Source organism: Aquarana catesbeiana, linkage group LG11 (assembly GCF_042186555.1).
Source record: "Aquarana catesbeiana isolate 2022-GZ linkage group LG11, ASM4218655v1, whole genome shotgun sequence".
Taxonomy (NCBI): domain Eukaryota; kingdom Metazoa; phylum Chordata; class Amphibia; order Anura; family Ranidae; genus Aquarana; species Aquarana catesbeiana.
Genome location: NC_133334.1, coordinates 247209988 through 247224827, shown reverse-complemented (window position 1 = coordinate 247224827; position 14840 = coordinate 247209988). Strand labels below are relative to the sequence as shown.

Sequence of the window (14840 nt, the reverse complement as noted above, 5' to 3'; positions counted from 1 at the left end):
GCTGCTACTTGGAAGAAGCTGGATGCATTGCTTGAAAGCAGAAAGTAGGGGTCTGGAGGAGGACCAGAGGAGGGCTGGAGCTCTCCTGCAGCTGCAGAAGAGGTGTGAGGGCCACATGAAATGGCCTGGAGGGCTGGATTCGGCTCGTGGGCCTTGTGTTTGACACCTGTGCTGTAGATGATAGTTTCTTCCTTCCTTCCTTCCTTCCTTCCTTCCTTCCTTCCTTCCTTCCTTCCTTCCTTCCTTCCTTCCTTCCTTCCTTCCTGCCTTAATTGACAGGTAAGAAGGTACATATGTCCAACAAATTAGTTTATCTTTATAACCGTTAAATGATTCCTAATAATGTTCCCCACCATCACAGCATAATGTTTACCCATAGTCTGGTAAGTAAATAGAATTTTCTTTTCCTCCTCCCTGTAAAATGGTGAGACCAACATCTAGAGTTTTGAAACATTTCCACAGTGCAATTTCTGCTGGGAGCAAAGGTGATATTTGCAAATATTGTGAGAAGAAATATTCTTTTCCAAATGCTACAATGATGAAAAAACACATCCTTGCATGCCACAGGTGCCCTAAAGATATTAAAAAAATACTTTATAGAATTAAATGCTAAGGACCATAGTGAAAGTACAAGTAGCTTTTCCCTCCAGAGTTCTCATTGCATAAACACCCTTTCTGCTGCATCTGGATCATCACCTGTTTCTTCACCAGCAGCATCTTGAACTACTCAACAATGATTTTTTTTTTTTTTCCTGAAAATTTCCTTTTTTTTCCAGAAAAAAGCAGGCTTCAAAAGTTCCGGAAATATTACATCCCTAGTCTAGGGATATGCATCACTGACCTAATATGGCCATGTTTGTCATGAGCATCCCCTTCTCTTTATTGCACGCGGATGCAGGGCAGGGAATACCCTGGCCACGGGTGTTGGGTGCTGATTTGGTGGGAATGACAACTTGATTCTCTGTTTTAGAGAAATGTGAAAAACAACCAAATGTTATTTATTTTCTTAATTTTCCAAAAAATTGAGACAAAAAAATACAACTTCAATAAACTCACCATGCCTATTATTAAATACCTTTGGGTGTCTACTTTCCAAAAAGGGGGTCATTTGGGGGGTGTAGACTCTATAACTTTCACACAGACTAAATAATATACACTGATTTGGGTTATTTTTTACCAAACAAATTTAGCAGAATGTTTTGAACAGGGGAATTGGCGCTGTCCGGCTATATGTGTATAAATGGTGATTCGTACAAGTGGAAAAAATATGAACATACGTGTAAAAAATTATATAATAAAGCTATTATTAATATTGTGCGTATGACCAATGTGTTGCGAGAGCTGAGGTATATCAAAGGCAATCAATACACCTGGCAGATGTAATAAAGTGCAACGTGCTCCTAAAATATATATATGTGCCAATATCTCAATATATACCAAATATCTATATGTGTATAGGGGAATGTGCCCACAAGCTGAGAAAGGGCAAAAAACAAAAAATCCAATATACAAACAATTATGGCACATCAAAACAATATTAGCAATACAAACAAACAGTTTTAGCAATAAAAACTAAAACTAAAAATAAAAGCAAAAATAAATAAAAATCCCCAGCATGTGTGCATAAAAAAGTCCGAAATTTGAAAAAAATGTGTATAAAGAAAACAAAAAACCTATGAAAAGTAAGTGTCCAAAATCAAAATCCTAAAAATGTGTCCTTCTGGTGAAGAAAACGTGATCTCAGCATTAACTGATGTTGTCCTCGTCCTTCACTGCACTCCCACTCGTGCTTGCACTCACCGGACTGCCTAACCCCTGCAGGGGTAAAAGGCATATGTAGAAAATCCTGCGATGGCGAATCCAGGAAGCGATCCTCCGTCCGGGGATATTTTATCCTTCTCCTTTCTTTTCAGTCTGCAGCGTTGTAACCTTCTGTAAAATATAATGCAATATGGCCACCTGGAGGCACTCTGCACACAGATGGTGCACAGAACACCCCCCCAAAAACGCCACCTCCTGCCTGTGTGATTGGCTTTGAATTCCCAGAAGTCTGCACTAAGATAGTTTTTTAGGTTATTTGTTTTCTCAGCTTGTGGGAACATTCCCCTATACACATATAGATATTTGGTATATATTGAGATATTGGAACATATATATATTTTAGGAGCACGTTGCACTTTATTACATCTGCCAGGTGTATTGATTGCCTTTGATATACCTCAGCTCTCGCAACACATTGGTCATACACACAATATTAACAATAGCTTTATTATATAATTTTTTACACGTATATAATTTTTTACACGTATGTTCATATTTTTTTCACTTGCACGAATCACCATTTATACACATATAGCCGGACAGCGCCAATTCCCCTGTTCAAAACATTTTCCATTTTGGATTTCACCTAGGTGATTTTCATTTTTAGGGGGGCAGCAGTCCTTCCTTGTCTCTATTCTCCTAAGCGCGGAATTACCGTCATACTTAAATTTAGCAGAATATATTTTGTCCCAAATTTCTGAAGAAAGATTGTTTATTTGCAAAATTTTATAACAGAAATTAGTTTTTTTTTCCAAAGAGAAATTTGTTTTTTTTTCCCAAATTTTTGGTATTTTTTTGTTTAAATAAAAAATGTAGTGGTTATTAAATTTGAAAATCTATCTGTCATAAGAGAATGATAAAAATTTGTATTTGTGTACAGAGTTGTATGACTGAGTAATTAGCATTCAAAGTGTGACAGCGATGAAAAATTAAAGTTGACCTGGACAGGAGAGGGGTAAAAGTGTCTGGAATTGAAGTTATTAATATAAATATATATATATATATATATATATATATATATATATATATATATATATATATATATATATATATATATATATACTTTACATTGATATTTTAAAATCATTTAGGGGCGCAAGTCTAAAAGTAGATGCATAGCTTCTACCAAAAATCTCATATCATTTTCAACATGTTAATGTAATTTCAAAAGTCATTTTTAACATTTTTAAATCTATTGCTTTCATTGAAATAATGCCTGGTTATCCTCATCATACTGTAAACGATGTAATCAATGATTTAAATATTGGATGTTTACATTACAGAGGCTGAATGATTTAGAGAAGGGATACACCCCCTCCCTGTCTATAACTCATAGTGCCCCTTATGGATTGCTCTTATTAAATATAATTGAAGCATCCTGTATTAAATGTTTTATTGTGAAATAAAGATTTTTTTACAAGTAACAAAAATAATTTTAACGATCTGTTCACCAAAAAAATAATAATCAGAAGACAATATAAAGCAAAACCATTATAGCTTCATTTAAATATATTGTTTAAGATCATATCTTGTAAAAAGGGATTAAATGTGGAATTTTCCTCTAAAGCAATTTTCTGTTCCTTGTCAGGTCTCCACGATGTCTTAGAAAAAATCAGCGTGAGTAAAGGACAGATGTTGAACACCATATGTCTTGAACAGTCTAGTTAAAGTACTTAGAGATTACTCACAGATATTAACATATGCAGATTTAAAGGGCAACCCATTTATGGTTTGTATGTTGGCTGGTTGAACCTCCCTGCGGTTTCCAGCTATATGACACAGAGATGTGTGGATGAAAAGAATTACTCATAAATAGTCTATGAATAGGTTGGATCATATCTTATTGACTAGCAGTTTTGTGGAGTTTAAATAAATAGGCCTGTTTGAAAGGGGTTCAAATTAAAATTTTTATGGGACATATTTACTCAATGCTTTATTTCAATAACCAGGAAGTCACTGTCAGCTTCCTAAACTCTAGATGGTGGTGACGGGAACCCTAAGACCAATGAAGAACTGGCCCAGGTGGTGACAGCGCTGGATCCCTGGATTGGTGAGTATTGGAGATCCTCTTCGGAGTACAGAATATTGCACTTATGCTGCTGCTGCAGTGTATCTAAAGCCAAGATCTTTTAATTTTTTGGTTTTGGATAATGAATGGAGGGGTTAGAAACTAACATTTAATGCTTTCCATGTTCCCATTGGGAAGATTATCCCCTACAATTTGTCCTGAGGACCATAATCACCAGGAAAGCTGTGATTGTAATTCCAAACCTTAAAGTGAAACTAAACCCTCCTATAATTTTCAGGCAAGGAAGCTGCCATCTTGACCTCTGTTTGATCTGAAACTGCCATGATACTGCACATGTGATCGGCGGCTCTCCCTGTCAGGCGGGGGGTCTGCGCTGATAATCAGCACATTGATTATCAGCGCAGCCCCCATGGGAGGTGCCACAACAATGCCAATCATTGCCCATCAGCTGCCAGTCAGTGCCCATCATGAACGCCTGTCAGTGCCCCTAACAGTGCCAATCAGTGCCCACCACAGTGCCAATCAGTGCCCATCACAGTGCCAATCAGTTCCCATCACAGTGCCAATCAGTGCCCATCAGTAACACCTGTCAGTACCTCATCATCAGTGCTGCCCATCAGTGCCATCTATTAGTGTCCATCATTGCCACCTGTCGGTGCCAATCAGTGCCATCTATAAGTGCTCCTCAGTGTCGCCTGTCAGTGCCCTTCAGTTCCGCCTGTCAGTGCCTATAAGTGCCGCTTGTCAGTGCCCATCAGTGCCACCTATCAGTGCCCATCAGTGCCACCTATCAGTGCCCATCAGTGCTGCCTATCAGTGCTGCCTATCAGTGCCACATATCGGTGCCCATTAGTGCTGCATATCAGTGCCGCCTATCAGTGCGCATCAATTCTACATATCAGTGCCTCCTCATCAGTGCCCATCAGTTCCACTTTATCAGTGCCTCCTCATCAGTGCCCATCAGTGCCACTTTATCAGTGCCCATCAGTCTTGCCTCATCAGTGCCCGTCAGTGAAGGAGAAAACAAAATTTTATAACCGTAACGAAGAAAAACTTTTTTTTTTTCTTAAATGTTGGTCTTAGTTTGTTTAGCAAAAAATAAAAACCCCAGACGTGATCAAATACCACCAAAGGAAAGCTCTATTATAAAAATGTAGTTTGGGTACAGTGTTGCATGACTGCGCAATTCAATTGTCATTCAAAGTGCGACAGCGCTGAAAGATGAAAATTGTCCTGGGCAGGAAGGGGCGAAAATATCTGGTATTGAAGTGGTTAACTAACAATTGCACGATCGGGCGACACTGTACCCAAATAAAATTGATGTCCTTTTTTTCTCACAGAGTTTTCTTTTGGTGGTATTTGATCACCTCTGCGGTTTTTATTTTTTGCGTTATAAACAAAAACAGAGCGACAATTTTGAAAAAAAAAAAACAATTATTTTTTACTTTCTGCTCTAAAACATATCCAATAAATAAATGTAGAAAATCAAATTTCTTCATCAGTTTAGGCCAATATGTATTCTGCTACATATTTTTGGTAAAATAATCCCAAAAAGTGTATATTGATTGGTTTGTGCAAAAGTTATTTCGTCTACAAACTATGGGATATTTATTTGGAATTTTGTATTTATTTAATTTTTACTAGTAATGGCGGCGATCAGCGATTTTTAGCAGTGATCAGTGCTAAAAATATGCACTTCCTGATGATGACTTTGTGATAGGCCGAAACATCGAAGGTTACACCGCGTCATCGTGTCTCTTCCGCCCATATGAAACTACCCGGGAATCGAGCAGAATGCCGCAAACGACGGCTTTCCTTATCAGGGTCGATTACCCTTAACCCTTTTTTTTTTTTAAATTAAAAAAAATTTTTTTTTGCGTGTTCTGCAAACTGTTTTTACATTCCTACCTTGCTTCTTTGCCATTTGCTTACTAGCGAGTTTTTTACTGCAGCTGGAGTTTGATGATCAGTTCTTTTATCCAAAGGCGCTAAGGTTTATATTTCTCTGTTATGCCGCGTACACACGATCGCACATTCCGACAACAAAATCCATTTTTTTTTTCTGACGGATGTTGGCTTAAACTTGTCTTGCATACAAATGGTCACACAAATCTTGTTGGAAATTCCGAACGTCAAGAACGCGGTGATGTACAACACATACAACGAGCCGAGAAAAATGAAGTTCAATAGCTAGTGTGGCTCTTCTACCTGATTCCGAGCATGCGTGGAACTTTGTGCATCGGAATTGTGTGCACACTATCGGAATTTACGACAACAGATTTTGTTGTCGGAAAATTTGAGATCCAGACCTTAAATTTTGTTTGTCAGAAATTCCGACGGAAAATGTCCAATGGAGCCTACACACGGTCGGAATTTCCGACAACAAGCTCCCTTTGAACATTTCCCGTTGGAAAATCCGACTGTGTGTACGCAGCATTACTGTACTAATGACACTGGCAAGGAAGGGGTTAACCCCAGGGGCGATCAAAGGGTTAAGTGTGTTCCCTGGAAGTGTTTTCTAACTGTGTGGGGGATGGACTGACTGGGATAACACAGGGATCCGTGTTCCTGCTTAGCAGAAAGACAAGATCTCTATGTCGTCCCCTGTTAGAACAGCAATCTGCCTTGTTTACATAGGCAGATCCCAGTTCTGCCTCTGTGGGGAACGATCGCGGGTGGCCGGTGGACACATGGGCTAGTGCACAAAATGACATACAGGTACGTTGATTTGCGCAGCCATGCCACCTTGCCGCTGTAAATCTGCAGTTAAAGAGACATCTCTCCAATTCTCTATTGTATCTAAACCTAAAAATAATAAAAATTATGATGATTATCATTATTATTAATAATAATGATAGTAATAATAATAATGATAAGGTCTGGCTTTTTGCCCTATAAACCAGGGGTCTCCAAACTGTCAAAACAAAGGGCCGGTTTACTGACCTTTAAACTGTGGGAGAGCCAGACTGTGGCCAGTGGGAATAGAAATTGCTCTGGAATCAGTGGGAGTAAACAATGAGGCTTGGTGGTCAGTGGGAGTAATAAAATGACATCCTTGGTGGTCAGTGGGAGTAATAAAATGACATCCTTGGTGGTCAGTGGGAGAATCAGTTTCCCAACCCTGGTGTCAGTGGGAGGAATAGCACCCCATTGTTGGTGTTAGTGGGAGCAATAGTGCCTCCTATCAGTGGAAGGAATAGTGCCCTCAAGAGCCAGATAAAGGCAAGCAAAGAGCCACATCTGGCCCGTGGGACGCAGTTTGGCGACCCCCACTATAAACCACAATATTTTTGGGTCAATTTTATATGTTTGCTTACATTTACAACTGATTTTTCAAATCTGTTATTTTTGCTATTTTTATCAAATTTTTTTTTTACAGCTGCAGTAAGTATTTACCCTCTTGGTGCTGGCCACACGGAAATATGCGGCCTCTCGGCGGGTGGGCCATGGCACAGAGCGGCCGCATATTTGCATGCATTCGTGTAAATACAGCTGTGCCTGGCAGTTACCGGCGGCTAACAGAAAGATCCCGTTCGCCGCTTGCGATCGGGAGCTTTCTGATCATGTGACTGCCACGACAGCCAATTATGGCGGTCACATGATCATAAACCCCAACCCGCCTCCCGGCATCCTAAACCCCTTAAAGGACCCAGGAGGCGCAGGCTCCAAGGGGTTAAAGAGGCAATATAGCCTTATTGAAAGGTTCAACATGGATGCCTGCACACAACCGAAGAGATGGGAAGGAATCATTTCACTGATTCAGCTGTGTATAGGAATTTCAGTTTGCGCTATTGATGTCTGTAAACAGCAGGCTTTTTTACACCAAAGCAGGTAAACATGGAAAAATAAACAAATAATAAGTGAAAAGGTGCCGAGAGATCTGCTTGCTGGTTCAAAATTTAAAATATTCATATTCAATATTTAATACTTACCAGGCTGTAAAAATGTAAACATTTTATTTTTAGCACTGACCATAACAAATAAATAAATACAATATATAGATCATAAATGAATAAATAAAATATATAGATCATAATAAATAAATAAAATATATAGATTTGAATAAATAAATAAAATATATACGAAAACTACTATACATTTCCCTTAAAATATTGAGATTTATTTTAACTGACAAAAAAAAACACTGCTATTAAACAATCTTGACTGTCTGCCTAAAGAGGGCACTTATTGTTTGCTGCCTGCATATTAATTGTTGCACGGATTTTCAACAATGTATGGTCTTTTACTATGTAAATGATTTTGTTTTCCACTCCAGCAGCATGGTTTAATATCCATTTCAGGTCACTGTTTTGATAACCCCAATAAGAAAGTTTCTGAAAAAGAAAAAAAAAGAATAAAATCAGAGTCTGGTTCAAGCAAGTATAATAGAAACTAACATTCTGTTTCATTATTCTTTTAAATAAAAAAAAGAGAAGAAAGAATGGATTATACTAAGGACATAACATGCCCCCAAATTAATCCATCATTCTGACATATTATAATGAGAGGCAAATGGCAGAAATGATCCATTTTCATTATGGTTTGGAGTCTAGTTTTTTTCATGATCCAGGGCAGATAGTTAGTAAAACAGCATGTGTCTTTATATATATATATATATATATATATATATATATATATATATATATATATATATATATATATATATATATATATATTTATATATTTTATTTTTTTTATAGAGAATGGAAGCACAACAATGTACAGGGATCAGGTATAATTCTCTTTTATTCTGTAGAAATACAGAAATAACAATCCTGTTCTTCGTGGATGTGATCTGAAATGTTACAGTGGCACCCAGTGGCCGTTGGATTCTTCTGTCTAGCACAAATACATCGAATAAAGGTGTGTGAAAGAAGACATGTCTGCTAACACAGGCTGCTTCTACTGTGCCCAATATTCATACAACATGGTTGGAGACATAATAATTCCAATATCAAATATGGATCAGTAGTTTTCAGCAATGGAAACTCGTACTGGTATCTTTTAATGCAGCTCTTCTGAAGAATGGATGCAGTTTCTCCTGGCAAAGGATAAGGTAAGTGAGATACCTAAAAAGGTTACTCATGTACATTTATGCCGCGTACACACAAGCGGAATACGACAGAAAAAAGTCCGACAGGAGCTTTTCATCGTCTATTCCGATCACGTGTGTGCCTCATCGGACTTTTTTTTTAAAAAATTCTGATGGACCTAGAAATAGAACATGTTCTAAATATTTCCGACGGAACCCATTCCTATCGGGAAAACCGCTCGTCTGTATGCTGTTCCGACAGACCAAAAACGACGCATGTGAGTACGAGACGGAAGCTACTGGCTATTGAACTTCCTTTTTCTAGTCCCGTCGTACGTGCTGTAGTCACCGCGTTCTGGACGGTCGGACTTTGGTCGGACTTTGGTTTGACTGTGTGTAGGCAAGAACGCTTGAATGGAATTCCGTCGGAGTTCCGTCGGAGAAACCTTCGGAGTTTATTCAGCCGGCAAAACCGGTCGTGTGTACGCAGCATTAGGGTTGTCACTTTTTCTTCGAGCCAAACCCAAACACTTCAGCGGCGCAAAGCAATTTATTTTTTTAATATACACTATAGGATTTTAAAAGACCTGGGACACCTTTGGGCACTCCATAGAGAATGGTAATATGACACATATAATGCCCCCTTATCCTAATGTCGGGCCCTGTTCTGAACCACATTCCTGTCTGAATAATGTGTCCGGGTTTCAGGTAGGGTTGCCACCTCATCCCTTTAAACCTGAACACATATTAATTACACAGGTTCTGAGACTAATTTAATGCAGATAAGGCACCATGTGAGTTTAATTAACACCTTAATCAGCCACAGAACCTGTGTAATTAACCACTTCAGCCCCGGAAAATTTGGCTGCTGAATGACCGGGCCATTTTTTGCGATTCGGCACTGCTTCACTTTAACTGACAATCGCGCGGTCGTGCGACGCTGCACCCAAACAAAATTGACGTCCTTTTTTTCCCACAAATAGAGCTTTCTTCTGGTGGTATTTGATCGCCTCTACGTTTTGTATTTTTTGCGCTATAAACAAAAAAAGAGCGTCAATTTTAAAAAAAACACAATATTTTGTACTTTTTGCTATAATAAGTATCCCCAATTTTTTTAAAAAAAGCAAATTTTTTCTCAGTTTAGGCCGATATGTATTCTTCTACATATTTTTGGTAAAAAATCGATATAAGTGTATATTGATTGGTTTGCGCAAAAGTTATAGTGTCTACAAAATAGATTTATAGCATTTTTATTTTATTTTTTAATTTTTTTTACTAGTAATGGTGGCGATCTGCGATTTTTATCGGGACTGCGATATTATGGCAGACACATCGGGCACTTTTGACACATTTTTGGAACCATTGGCATTTATACAGCGATCAGCGCTATAAAAATGCACTGATTACTGTAAAAATGTCACTGGCAGGGAAGGGGTTAATACTAGTGGGCGATCAAGGGGTTAACTGTGTTCCCTATGTGTGTGTTTCTAACTGTAGGGGGGAGGGGACTGACCTAGAGGAAGTGATAGATCGTGATTCCTAGCTATTAGGAACACACGATCTGTCACTCCTCACAAAACAGAGCAGGGATTTGTGTGTTTACACACACACGTCCCTGTTCTGCCTCCCGTGCCCGCGATCGCTCATGGCCGGGGGTCATCGTCGCCCATGAGCATCGGCATCCCCAGCAGTGCAGCGAGCGCGCACCTGCTATCCCGATCCCGCAAACTGAAGTATAGCTACAGCGATCCGCGGATCGTGCCGACCTGCCGCAGTATAACGACGGCGGCTGATCGGTAATTTAATCAGCGTTTAATATGTGCCTGGGTTTAAAGGGATGAGGTGGCAACCCTAGTTTCAGGTGGACTGAAACCAAGACACGTGATTCAAAACCCCCGGACTGTCCGGGTGAATCCCGGGCAGGTGGCAACCCTATGTATATTACATGTATAAACTGAAGTTTGGGAGCAGTTGGGCATTGAACGGTTGAACTCTCCTCTTTGTTATCCTATGTGTACATGCACACTCAGTTGTTTATAGTAGTTTAGAGGCAGTTGAGGTTACAGGCATTTTTCTGAAAGCAGAAAAATCGCCTTCAGGTCCGTAGTTTACCGGCATTTCAAATGCTTGTGACCGTGATAAACCACGTTATGCACGTTTGCGTTTATAAGCGTTTTTTAAAGGGGAAACAATTCTGAGTTTTTAACATCTAAAAATGTTGAAAAAGCACAAATTTCACCAAATGCTGTTGCTGCATCAATGGATGAGTCCAGTAGTGATGAACTCTGGTCCTCTCACACAGTTTTCTACGTCTTCGGAGCCTCAGCAACAGCAACATCAGGAGCATTTCCGCACACTTGGATGGGATCCGTAGTGAAAACACAAAAAATAAGACAGCTATCTACAAGCACACTGCTCTCTCTTCTCTAGTAACAATTTACTTGTTTTTCATGCATTATGGGCATTTCGGAGGGTCTCCTGAGGTTATCTTTAAAAAAGGCTGCTAACCTCAAATGCTCATAATTGCTGCTGAAATCACATAAACTTTGTATGTAAAAGCTGTAAAAAGGACGTTTTTCACCATCGGTTTCAAGCTGTCAGTTTCCAGCGTTCAGAAAAGGTTTTCAATTGCCCTGTGTACATGAGCCCTAAAAGTGGTTGTTAACCTCAGACATGACATATGAACAAAGCATATTCCTCTATAGTCATGGGTGTCCGCAGAACTTTTTTCGGGGGGGGGGGGGGGGCATCATTTTAGAGTCACCCATGCACAATGTCATTATCACATTATCATGGTTAGAGACTGAAGACGTAGTACAGTCCCTAGGATGAGTAATGGATAATGGCCAACAGGCCCTCTTAGCAGACCCAGCGAAACTACAGCAGTGATTCCTCCGGCTGGACAATTGATCACTCTGGTTTCCCCGGGGGCGACTCTGGTCAATAGTGTAGCACATCTGTACCCTGGTAGTGGCTCAGTCTTTCTCTCTCTGGTGGTGCTGGACAGCGTGGCTCTCTGGTGGCGCTGGGCAGCGTGGCTCTCTCTCTGGTGGTGCTGGACAGCGTGGCTCTCTGGTGGCGCTGGGCAGCGTGGCTCTCTCTCTGGTGGTGCTGGACAGCGTGGCTCTCTCGTGGTGCTGGGCAGCGTGGCTCTCTCTCTGGTGGTGCTAGACAGCGTGGCTCTCTGGTGGCTCTGGGCAGCGTGGCTCTCTCTGGTGGCGCTGGGAAGTGTGGCTCTCCCTCTGGTGGTGCTGGGAAGCGTGGCTCTCTCTCTGGTGGCGCTGAGAAGCGTGGCTCTCCCTCTGGTGGCGCTGGGAAGCATGGCTCTCTCTCTGGCTTCCGCCCACACACTCCTCATTCTTTGTCCTGTAGCACTCACTCCCTCAGCTTTTTTCCAGGCTGCAGTCTTTCAATCTCTCTATTGATCAAGCTGTAGCCTCATCCCTGTGGAAAATGGGGCCGCCAATCTTTGGGACTACATGTCCCATGATGCTCTCCTCTCCTAGTCTCCTTTGATTGGCCCTCAGTTATGGCCAATAGGAAAGGAATGGAGTGGGCAGGAAGCTGGGCGGGGAACCTGGTGAGAGCCGCCGTCTCTAGAAAGGGGCGGCGAGCGGGGGAAACCTCTGATAGCCCTCAGCTCGCCTTTCTCCTGTCACAGCCCTGGCGAGTTCTCTGCTGGACTGAGCAGGAAAAAGAGCCTGAAGTCACACTACACTGATGATAGGGCTTGACAGCACTTTAATGGTGTCACCCCACTGGTGGGTGGCACCCGGGTGCGGGCTGCCCGCACCCCAATAGCGGCGCAACTGTGCTGAATTTAAGATCCGATCCCTGATTCCGAGGGGGGGGGCACTTGGCCCCCCATGCCCCTACCTGTGGACGCCCATGTCTATAGTGTGTACTTGTCTCTATTAGGAGCACTAAGTGTAATTTCTGTCTGCTGCCTCATTCCTCTGCTATCACTTCTGACAAATTTTCCTGACACCAAGAGCTAAAAGGTGACAGGGGAGGGAGCTCCAGCACACAGTCTGTAATTTACAGCTTCAGCTCTATTTCGGTGTGCTGTATGAAGGGGGGTGTGTCCCTTCCCTCCAATCAGCTCTCACAGCTCCCCTCACTGTAGTGTGCAATTTCACCCCTTAGCCCCTGTTTTCTGACAGCTCAGACAAGCTTTACATATTCTGGACTTTGAACAGATGTAGAGAGGAGAAGACCGCAGATAAACAGGTACAACCTATGCAGAATGATTTTTTTCATCTCTGTATAACACCTGAGGCCAGTCACCTTACTGGGTATATTTAAGAGTTTACAACCACTTTAAGCACAGGAGCTACTTTAGGGGTTAGAGGGTCTGGTTTAACGATTAATGTCAAGGTTATGCTTTTAGGGGGTTAAATGTTGAAGGGAAATAAGGGGCTCACTTAAGGGGTCAGTAGATGTAGATACAGTAGATATAGATGTAAATGTCATTCAGTAGATGCCAAATCTAAGTGGATGGTATTTACTTTTTGCTAAAGCATTGTATATCATAAATAATTGCAGTGTTTTTTTTTTCATATAATATTTTTTATGTATACTTTTTCGCATTTCAGTGCTGCTGATTTCCTCCAGTGTCTTTTAGTTACTTCTTGTCCACACGTTTTCGGTTCATAGCAGGAAATGCCCTAACAAGGGCCTTCATGGCAGAATCAACAGGTACTCTTTAAATGAAAGCTACTGATTTAAAAATATTGAGGACCACATTTGAAATGGAATTAACATGTTAAACGTTATATATAAAATCTAAATGAGATTTTAGAGACTTGGTTTCAATATACTGTAAGGTGAGGGTTAAAGTGTTTGTTACCCCAACACTTCATATACATGATATGTACCTGCTGTACCATGTACTTGTATGAGAAAGTATCCTGTTCTCTTTGTATTACTTCCTTTATGTGAAATCCCTGGTGTTCCCGCCAGCCCCCTTACTTTCCTATTAAAAAAAACTGACCACACTAAGCAGGAGAGCACATCGTGGTCAGTTCTCTAGCTATGCTGGGAACTCAGTGTGCTCTCCTCCAATGATCAGACTCATCCTGACACTGGCAAGCTCAGTGTGCTACTGTTTCTCCTCCCCCTAGCTCTTATGCAGCTGAGGGAATGTGATATAAAAAAGGAAAAAAGTCCTTTATAAAGTTTTTTTTTTTTTTTTTTTTATATATTTATACACAAATGTTTTGCCCTTCATTTCTATTTTAAACTGAATGGGTTGTTTTACAAGGTGATCATTTACAATCACTTTTAGTGTTAGGGTCAAATTAAAGAGGAACTGCAGTCTGCTCACATAATTTGTAATAAAAACATCTCTGCCATTCTGAAGCTTCCCTTCAACCACGTTGCATATTATTTTATATACAGTATTTCACAAAAGTGAGTACACCCCTCACATTTTTGTAAATATTTTATTATATCTTTTCATGTGACAACACTGAAGAAATGACACTTTGCTACAATGTAAAGTAGTGAGTGTACAGCTTGTATAACAGTGTAAATTTGCTGTCCCCTCAAAATAACTCAACACACAGCCATTAATGTCTAAGAAAAGTGAGTACACCCCTAAGAGAAAATGTCCAAATTTGGACCAAAGTGACAATATTTTGTGTGGCCACCATTATTTTCCAGCACTGCCTTAACCCTCTTGGGCATGGAGTTCACCAGAGCTTCACAGGTTGCCACTGGAGTCCTCTTCTACTCCTCCATGAGGACATCGCAGAGCTGGTGGATGTTAGAGACCTTGCGCTCCTCCACCTTCTATTTGAGGATGTCCCACAGATGCTCAATAGGGTTTAGGTCTGGAGACATGCTTGGCCAGTCCATCACCTTTACCCTCAGCTTTTTTAGCAAGGCAGTGGTCATCTTGGAGGTGTGTTTGGGGTCGTTATCATGTTGGAATACTGCCCTGTGGCCCAGTCTCTG

At 40.8% G+C, this 14840-nt stretch overlaps 1 long non-coding RNA gene across 1 annotated transcript in view; it reads right to left on the bottom strand.

Annotated features, from left to right (window-relative positions):
- Positions 1–7999: 7999 nt before the first annotated feature.
- LOC141111720 (uncharacterized) overlaps positions 8000–14840 on the bottom strand; it is a 42094-nt gene continuing 35253 nt past the window's right edge. Inside the window, exon 3 of the long non-coding RNA XR_012236472.1 lies at positions 8000–8184. This is a non-coding gene — a long non-coding RNA (uncharacterized lncRNA). The remainder of the gene's footprint in view (positions 8185–14840) is intronic.